This window comes from Schistocerca nitens, chromosome 2 (assembly GCF_023898315.1).
Source record: "Schistocerca nitens isolate TAMUIC-IGC-003100 chromosome 2, iqSchNite1.1, whole genome shotgun sequence".
NCBI lineage: Eukaryota > Metazoa > Arthropoda > Insecta > Orthoptera > Acrididae > Schistocerca > Schistocerca nitens.
Window position 1 is genome coordinate 1,090,085,059 of NC_064615.1, and position 9,852 is coordinate 1,090,094,910.

General features: G+C 42.9%; 1 pseudogene; it reads left to right on the top strand.

The window, feature by feature from the left end:
* Positions 1 to 9,216: 9,216 nt before the first annotated feature.
* LOC126237924 (5S ribosomal RNA) lies at positions 9,217 to 9,334 on the top strand (annotated as a pseudogene).
* The last annotated feature ends 518 nt before the right edge of the window (positions 9,335 to 9,852 follow it).

Genomic DNA, 9,852 nt, shown 5'->3' on the forward strand with positions numbered 1-9,852 from the left:
TTCTACTGTGTATTTACAGCGGTTTGGTACTCTTTGTGCAAAATACTGAGGTTGATTTCGTTTGTAATTTTAAGCTGTACTAGCAACAACAATTCTGTAAGCAACGTCTACTGCCTTTGATTATTGCATTATGATTATTCTTATTATTGTATAGAGTGAGCTCTCAATATATTCGTTATATTCTTGAAGAAACGTAATGCATCATTTCCTGATCGGAGCGTACAGACCACCCCTTTAATACAGTGTTTCAAGTACATTTAACATGGAATTTAATATTTGTTCTTTTTTGAAAATAATTATAAGAACACATTCGAGGGAGAGTAAGATCTTTATTTTGCAGTCCCTATGCGTTGTGTTCGCGATGGCTGGGGTCTGTGGCTAGTAACAGCATCTCTGGCGGCCAGCGGGGTTCACTTTACTACTTTACGGCCCATACTGGAAAACTCTACTTACAAGGGAACCTCCCCATCGCACCCCCCCTCAGATTTAGTTATAAGTTGGCACAGTGGATAGGCCTTGAAAAACTGAAAACAGATCAATTGAGAAAACAGGAAGAAGTTGTGTGGAACTGTGAAAAAATAAGCAAAAAATACAAACTGAGTAGTTCATGGGAAGATATGCAATGTCAAGGACACTGGGAATGCTGGATCGCCGTGATCTCGTGGTAACTTGAGCAGCTGCGGAGCGAAAGGTCCTTGGTTCAAATCTTCCATCGAGTGAAAAGTTTAATTTTTTATTTTCAGTTTATGTGACAAACTCTTATGTTTTCATCACTTTTTTGGGAGTGATTATCACATCCACAAGAAAACCTAAATCGGGCAAGGTAGAAGAATTTTTTTACCCCTTCGCCAAGTGTACAAGTTAGGTGGGTCGACAACATATTCCTGTCATGTGACGCACATGCCGTCACCAGTGTCGTATAGAATATATCAGATGTGATTTTCTGTGGAGGAATCGGTTGACCTATGACCTTGCGATCAAATGTTTTCGGTTCCCATTGGAGAGGCACGTCCTTTCGTCTACTAATCGCACGGTTTCGCGATGCGGTCGCAAAACACAGACACTCAACTTATTACAGTGAACAAAGACGTCAATGAACGAACGGACAGATAATAACTATGCAAATATAAAGAAAATAAAATTTTCACCCGAGGGAAGACTTGAACCAAGGACCTCTCGTTCAGCAGCTGCTCACGCTACCACGGGACCACGACGCTCCTGAGCTCAGCTTCTCCTTGATGTTGCATATGCGTCCCGTGGACTACTCAGTTTGTATATTTTGCTTATTTTTTCACAGTTCCACACAACTTCTTCCTGTTTTCTCATTTGATCTCTGTTCAGTTTATCAAGGCCTATCTAATGTGCCAACTTATAACTAAATCTGAGGGGGGTGCGATGGGGAGGTTCCCTTGTTAGAAACGGGGTGACTAACTCAAAAAAATGGCTCTGAGCATTATGGGACTTAACTGCTGTGGTCATCAGTCCCCTAGAACCTAGAACTACTTAAACCTAACTAACCTAAGGACAACACACACGTACATGCCCGAGGCAGGATTCGAACCTGCGACCGTAGCGGTCGCGCGGTTCCAGGCTGTAGCGCCTAGAACCGCTCGGCCACTCCCGCCGTCTGACTAATTCAGACGCAGAAATTAAACAGCATTAAAATATTTGTGAAATACATATCGAAAAGTATGATTGTAGCTCAAACTACGCTGCTTCCTTTCCTAGCTAGCTGATCAGGCGTACTATTCTTAACGTTCTCCACTATCGCAGAACCAAGAGGTCGTCAGGGGGAGGGGGGGAGGGAATGGAGGGGAAACTTTGCGCCTACCTATTGATACTTTTAGTAGATGTCACTTTACCCACTGAATGTCATATTCAGTGTTTTCCGGTTCAGGGCTTTATTTACACATCAATACACCTTTAAAAAGCATGTTATGAATGTAATTCAGCAACAGTTAACGAATTTTTTTTTAAGATAGGCATAGATTACCCACGCCCTTAATTCAGCAACAGTTAACGAAATTTTTTTTTTTTTAAAGATAGGCATAGGTTACCCCCGCCCTTTCCCCGTCGGTAGTATACGTTAATAAGGTGCGTTGATATTGGTGTGTGCTAAAAGATATTTTCAGGTTCAGAACTCTACACACACACATCAGCATTTCTTCAAAAGTGTGTTTTTAATATAAGTCAACAATAGTTAACGATTTTTTTACGATGGGCTTAAATTACCTGCCCCCCCCTAGGTAATGTGCGTTATGGAAAGTGATTTGGTATGGCTAGGATTAGTGCCTTTACGGCTTTACCATATAGTACACGGTCGTCAAGTACAAATTCTCGACACCATGTCATCGCAAAATATAGGCGCTTGAACGTGGCAGTAAAAAATTACATTCCCAGATACTTACAAAGGCTGCAAATAATGCTATGAAAAACAAATGGCATGTTTACTAACAGATTTCTTCTGCTTCTCTTTCTCCCTCCCTCCCTCACTTTCTCTCTCTCTCTATCTCCTTCTCTCTCTCTGTCTTTCTCTCTCTCTCTCTGTGTGTGTGTGTGTGTATGTGTGTGTGTGTGTGTGTGCGTGATTGCGTACGTTACTGATTCTAATTCTACTGTCAGTCCCTTCGCAGAGACGCAAGGTGTACGGAATATACTTAAGGTTTCAGCATATGAACGGGAATCACGTGCTTGACAAGTTTAATGTGTCCAGGTAGGGGATATCAGCGTGAAAGGCAAATACGCAATATCGGACCGTCAACTGCGACGGCAAACGTGAATTGCCTGCGAGTGAATTTGTTGATTCGCATATACAAAGTAGGGCTGTTAATAAAATATCGATATTTAGATATTTTTTTCAAAAATTATCGACATATACCGGCAACATATTTTCCCGATTTATCGATATTTAAATGGCAATATCGGGGGCCGACATTTTTGTTTTATATTATATATTTTCAAAATTTTCGGAACCAATCTGAAGTCGTCCTTTTAAAATTGTAGTAGAACGTAATTTTACTTTCACTGTGTGAAGGAGTCTTACTACTTTTTGGGCTTTCATCATGTCCAATCTTGCTCCTTGACAGTATGAAGTAAGTAGATACTGCTCGAAAGTAGTAGTCCGGTTGCATGGAGGGAGAGGAGGAGGGGGGGGGGGGACGGAATTACAAGTTTTACAGTAGTTGCATAAAAATATAAAGTTATAACGTAACTAGTGTACTATTTCTTCACATCGGCATTCTTCAAAAACAGTTGCTGAGAATAATGAACAAAAATGTCAATGATGAGATTGGTCTTTGCGATGGGCGGAGACGTGTGAGAGGAAATGCCGAAATAATCGGCGCACGGCGCTATCAAAAGAAACTGCAACTTTCCGCTTCACAACGCAATTTTGACACTACAACTCCTAGATCACTGGCGATGGCGGACATAAAAAACCAAGGAAGTCGAAACGAATTGTTCCGGACAAATCCGATATGTGACGAAACCGAACGACGGACACCTTTTATTGTCCCACTTACATGCAACTACCATTATTAGTAAAGTGGTTCTTGCCAAGTGTGAACATGCATAGTCTTCCCTTCAGTTCTTGCTCTAAAGAGGATAAGCAGGCTGCTAGTTTGTTGATGTACAGAATATATAACAATAAATCAGTACTTCAATGTACAGCTCTAATATCGGCAGTATATTTACAATGTGAAGCCGATATTTTTATGGGATGGTACGACGATATTTTTGCCGTCAATAAATTGATACCCTGTCAATATATCGGGAGCCGGCAACGATGCTTTTTAAATATCGATAAATCGGATACCCGATATTTTTTAAAATATCAACAGCGCTTTAGGTGTCGTCTGTTTGCCACTGTAGAGTCTTGTACCATGGGGAGCAAGGGGAGGGTGTTGTTTGGTGGATGGCATCCTCTTTCTACAACACAACTGCACACTTGTATTATCAGGGTACTTTATTCATAAGAAGAAGAAGCTACTCATCTTTAAGCAAGTTGTTGCGGTACAAGCTCTTCCGTAATGGTCCACGCTAGCCTCACCGCTGGTGAAGTGCACGTCCCGCTATCTACACTACTCTCGTGTCTATTTGCTGCCTGAGACTGAGACTCTGATTGCCACTGCGACTATCTGCGACAGCAAATGACTGGGCTGCGACTGAATGACTATGACTGACTGGGACCTCCAGTCCGCTATGGCGACCTAAATACTGGTGGTCGAGAGGGCGTTGGAGGCGCGTTGCTTGCGAGTCTGTCTTTGGCTTCTCTCCTGATAGGCGCGCTTGATTCAGCACATGTTGTCGATCTTTTTGCAACGTGTTTGCCGACTGGTGTGCTGGCGTCAGCTTACGTCAGCACGGTCCTAGTACAAAGCCGTCAGTTTCCACCTTAACTGAACCATCGCAATGTACAGAATATAGTGGAAGGCTTGCAGTACTGGAAAGTGTGCGCAAATGGGACATCGAATCCGCAGGTGATCCACATTCACCATACCAATGAGCGACAACAATCTCTTTCACAATGAACGGGTGAATTAAACTGGTGTGTGCTTCCTCATAGAATGTAAAGTCTGGGTCTGGTGCCTTTCGACTCATGCATGTTTCGTATAATTACAGTATGTTTTTTGTGGTAACTGTTCTATGTTATGGTTCAGATGAGAACGATTACCCAAAGGAGGGCAGCACAATGCACATTTGACATTTCAGAAACAGAATAGAAGAGTCGCGATCAATGATGGACCAGATGTTACTCTTATGACAAGTAACTGCTATGCGTAGAGGAAGTGTCACTTCAACTACGTGTGCATTGCGAACGATCTGCGGCAGTTAATAACGAAGTTAGAACCATTTTTGCATCACTAAAGCTATAGAAATCATTTTACGTTAATGGACATAGGTTTTTATTTTGTTGAGCGGTTCTAGGCGCTTCGGTCCGGAACCACGCGGCTGCTACGGTCGCAAATTCGAATCCTGCCTAGGGCATGGATGTGTGTGATCTCCTTAGGTTAGTTAGGTTTACGTAGTTCTATGTCTAGGGGACTGATGACCTCAGATGTTAAGTCCCTTAGTGCTTAGAGCCATTTGAACCATTTTTGCTATTTAGAAACCACTTCATTGTTGTAAAAGTACTGTCTTGAATGGAGTAGAATTGTCTTCGGTGATGAGCCCCGCTTCGAACTGAGCTCCAATTATCAATGAAGACATGTCTGCAGACGCCTCAGACACTTTTGCGGTATCACCATGACTATTGCCCGTCATACAGCCCGACGATGAGGTCTTGGGACCATTTCCTTTCAAAGTAGGAGCCCCTTGGTTCTCATCCGCATCTCCCATACAGGACAACGGCGCGTCGACCGTGTTCTACATCCCGTTTTACTATCCTTCGCGGCTAGCCATGCTGAGCTTACATTTCGACAAGGTAATACCCGCCCGCGAACCATCAGAATTTCTATAATTTGAGCTCGTGCTTGCCAAGCCCCATATTGGCCAGCAATATCGCCGGATCTCTTCCCATTTCAGAATGTGTGGAGTATTACGGGCAGGACCCTCCGACCAGCTATAAATTTTGATTATCTCAAGCGCCAATTGGAGAGAATTTGTCACGGTATTCCTCAGGATCACATCCAACAACTCTATCAAACAATTCCAAGCAGAATAATTGTTGCAGAACGGTCAGAAGTGGACCAATGTGTTACTGACTTGCTCAGTGTGTGAAGCTTTTTCTCTTTAATAAATCATCCAGATTCCCCGAAATTGTAGTCATTCATTTGTCTCTACATGTGCATCACATCTAGCGATTTCCTCCCATTCGGATAATTAGTTCGCAGCGCGTCGTCTTATATTATTATTATTATATTATTAATAATAATAATAATATTTTTTGTCAGGGACCAGCCGAGAGTCATCTCCAGGCAACAGAAATAAAATTCCCCCGTTCTCGCCAATTTTTATATTTATATTGCTAGATTGCATTGAAAGGGTACAGTACCGCCCGACATTGAAAATAGGTACAACATTCTTCGTTATTCTTGTCAGAACAACATATTTTTTGTAATAATAACTCAATTTCACTTAATACACCGAAGTCGGATACCAGTGTAGGAAAGAAGGACAATTTATTTATTTAATTGATCACATGTGCACTCCCACAAAATAAATCCCTACATCCGATTTGGTGAGATCTGCGAAATGAATGAATGTAGGTCGTCTGCTAACCGCAGATAGTGAATGTGCAATATATGATCATCTTTGAGACGGTCCTTTGGTCACCTTTGGTGGAACCAAAGAGATGAAATTTATCTGAGCTTTGAGTGCCTGTAATGTGGCTGACCAATACGGTAGAAAGGTGCTCCCCCACCACGGCGAAGGTGCGAGATGACCTGAAGAACGGCCATGTTTCAGCACTCTGGCGCTGGATCTTGTGTTAGTAAGACCTGTCTTAGGTGTGCTCCGTAAAGACAAAAGAGTGGAGAAAATGGTATGCCATGTGAAATACTTAAGAGTAGTTTGGAATAATAATTTCTCTATTTCAGGAACTTTTGTGGGGAGAATTAAATGACAGGCAGGTAATATTATGGGGATCGTAGTAATCTTCGGAAGTGACCCACGGTCACAATGAAACCACGTGTAGCAATAAGTTGAAATACTTCCGAGTGCTTAAGATTAGCTGAATTACTAGCGTGTGTACTGTAAGTTCGAAATATTTAAGAAATGGCGTGTGCAGGACTTGAAATTAGAGATGAGCACTTCCACGTGGTGAGTACTGTATGAGTCTCAATCCGGGTATGAGACAAAGGATAAAGAGAAATGCTCGTCCAAGGTATCAGTTTAGGACTCGCGTGTGTGACGAATATGATCTTAGTATTACTTTGCGTGTTATGTTTCCGTGTGACGCTGGACTCAAACTCTAATACTCTGAGAGAGAAGCAACGTGAGTCAGCCGTCTATCAAAACGCCACTTGCATTGCACAGGAAGACGTGCATATATCCTCCAAAGTTCGTAGTAGGAAAGAAAAGTTACGAAGTGGGACAGTGTTGTGTGAAACTGGGATGAATACTAATTGAAGTGAGAAAGCTGAAACTGAAGTGATTCTAGCGTTGTGACTATTCTTTGTGATGTATTGTAAGTTGCCAGTGTGATGTATTTCATGTAATTTAAGTATGTGTGGTTTGCATGGGAGGAGTAGCAAGATAGGTTCAGAGGCAGTGGATTATGCATGTTCCTTTTTGTACCGTTCGGTCTGGAGGAAAGTTTCGTGATGATGGGTGTGAGAGTCGAAGTGTGAGATATAGCAAAAGATCCACCATCCTATCCAGAAAGTGCACTGTAGCGTTAGATAATTACGAGACCATAAGATAGAGAATCACCAATGTAAAGCCAAGCCCACTGGGCGGAGTTTCTCATGTGTAATTGTTGTATAAAATGTAATGGTGTTTTTAGGTTATCTTTGAATAATAATAGAATTTATCGGAATAAAAAAGATAGTGAAAAGAAAAAGATTGGTGGCCTTGTTCTTCGAATAGTGTGTAGTCATGATATACAGAATTTATAATCTGTGCGCCATTCATATTCAGTGCGGTGGACACGTGTTGATCAAAGCCGTTGGGTAAGAAAGAAAATATGGTATTGCCAGTGCGTAGTGAACAATCAGAGTCGTGTAGTCAGATGTGTGTTATCCGTTTCCGTGGCGTAATATTCAAACAGGAGAATAATTTGTAGCTTAATTGTGAATACTAGAGCTCATAATCAGTCATGGATGTTACTCGATAAATAAGAATAAATCCACTCGCTTGGCAGACCACTGATCTTGCAGGCCTGACTGCTTCATGCCACAGTATGAGCATGGCATGTGGATGCCTCTCAACATTTACATTTACAGGTTTTCTCAGTAAAAATTACTGATTATTTCTCCTCAAGAATTCCTCTGTGGTACAGAAGATACTGTTACAGAGAAATCCAACTAAGTATTACACCGAGGCGACAAGCCATGACATAGCGTGGGATAGCGATATGCCCTTACACAGATGGCGGCAGTTTCTCGTACAGGAACTGTAGAAGGGCAGTGAAATGTCGGAAATGTCATTTGTATTCAAGTGACTCATGTGAAAAGGACTCCTACGTGATTATGGAGCACGATGGCAATTAGCACACTATGAATGTCGAATGGTAGTTGCAGCTAGATGCATGGGACTGCCATTTCCGAAATCGTTAGGGAATACAATATTCCGAGATCCACAGTGTCAAGAGTGTGCCGATAATACTGTGCCGAGAATACTGAACTTCAGGCGTTATCTCTAACCAGGAGGAACGCAATGTCCGATGGCCTACACTTAACGACCGAGAGCAGCAGCGTTTGCATAGAGTTGTCAGTGTTAACAGACAAGCAACACTGCCTGAAATAACCGCAGAAATCAATGTGGGCCGTACGACGAACGTATTCGTTAGGACTGTGCTGCGATATCTGGCGTTAATGGGCTACGGTAGCAGACGACCGATGCGAGGGCCTTTGCTAACAGCACGACAGCGCCTGCAGCGCATCTCCTGGGTTCGTGACCACATCCGTTGGACTCTAGACAACTGAAAAACGGTGGCCTGGTCAGATGGGTCCCGATTTCAGTTGGTAAGAGCTGGTGGTAGGGTTCGAGTGTGACACAGGCCCCACGAAGCCACGGACCCAAGTTGTCAATAAGGCACTGTACAAGCTGGTGGTGGATATATAAACGTGTTTACATGGAATGGACTGGGTTCTCTTGTCAAGTAAACCGACCATTGACTGGAAATGGCTACGTTCGGCTACTTGGAGACCATTTGCCGCTATTCGTGTACTTAATGTACCCAAACAGTGCTGTCATGTCACCGGGCCACAATTGTTCGCAAGTGGTTTGAGCATTCTGGACAATTCGAGCGAATTATTTGGCTACCCAGATCGCCCGACATGCATTCTATTAAACATTTGTGGTAGATAGCCGAGAAGTCAGTTCGTGCACAACGTCTCTCACCTTCAACACTTTTGGAATTGTGGACCGCTACAGAGGCAGCATGGTTCATTATTTCTCTAAGGAACTTCCTGCGACTAGTTGAGTCCCTGCCACATCGTGTTGCTGCAGAACGCCAGGCAAAAGAAGGTTTGACACGGTATTAGAAGGTTTCTATTGTTGTCTAACTCAGATTGATTATTGATTACAAATTTCTTAAGTGCATAAATGTACTGTGCCAACGGCCTTGCCGCAGTGGTAACACCGGTTGCCGTCAGATCACCGAAGTTAAGCGCTGTCGGGCTGGGCTAGCACTTGGATGGGTGACCATCCGGTCTGGCGAGCGCTGTTGGCAAGCGGGATGCACTCAGCCCTTGTGAGGCAAACTGAGCAGCTACTTGATTAAGAAGTAGCGGCTCCGGTCTCGGAAACTGACATACGGCCGGGAGAGCGGTGTGCTGACCACATGCTCCTCCATATCCGCATCCAGTGATGCGTATGGGCTGAGGTCGACACAGTGGTCGGTCGGTAGCGTTGGACCTTCATGGCCTGTTCGGTAGGAGTTAAGTTATAAATGTACTGTGACGCTGTAGTCAATAGGCCCAGGTACTTACCGAGGTGCCTTCAAGATATATGTGTATGATCTTCACACATAACTACCTTTTTTTTTTGAACAACGAATATGTTTTGCCTACGTGAGGAGTTACCCCAAACTATTATCCCATAAGGCATTATTGAATGAAAATATGCAATACATGTTAAATTACTGGCTTCTGTATTATCAAAGTTGGCAGTTACTTTTATGGCAAAAGTACGTGAAACGAAACGTTTTGGTATACGAGATTAATATGAGGTGGAATGTTTTTGATTGTA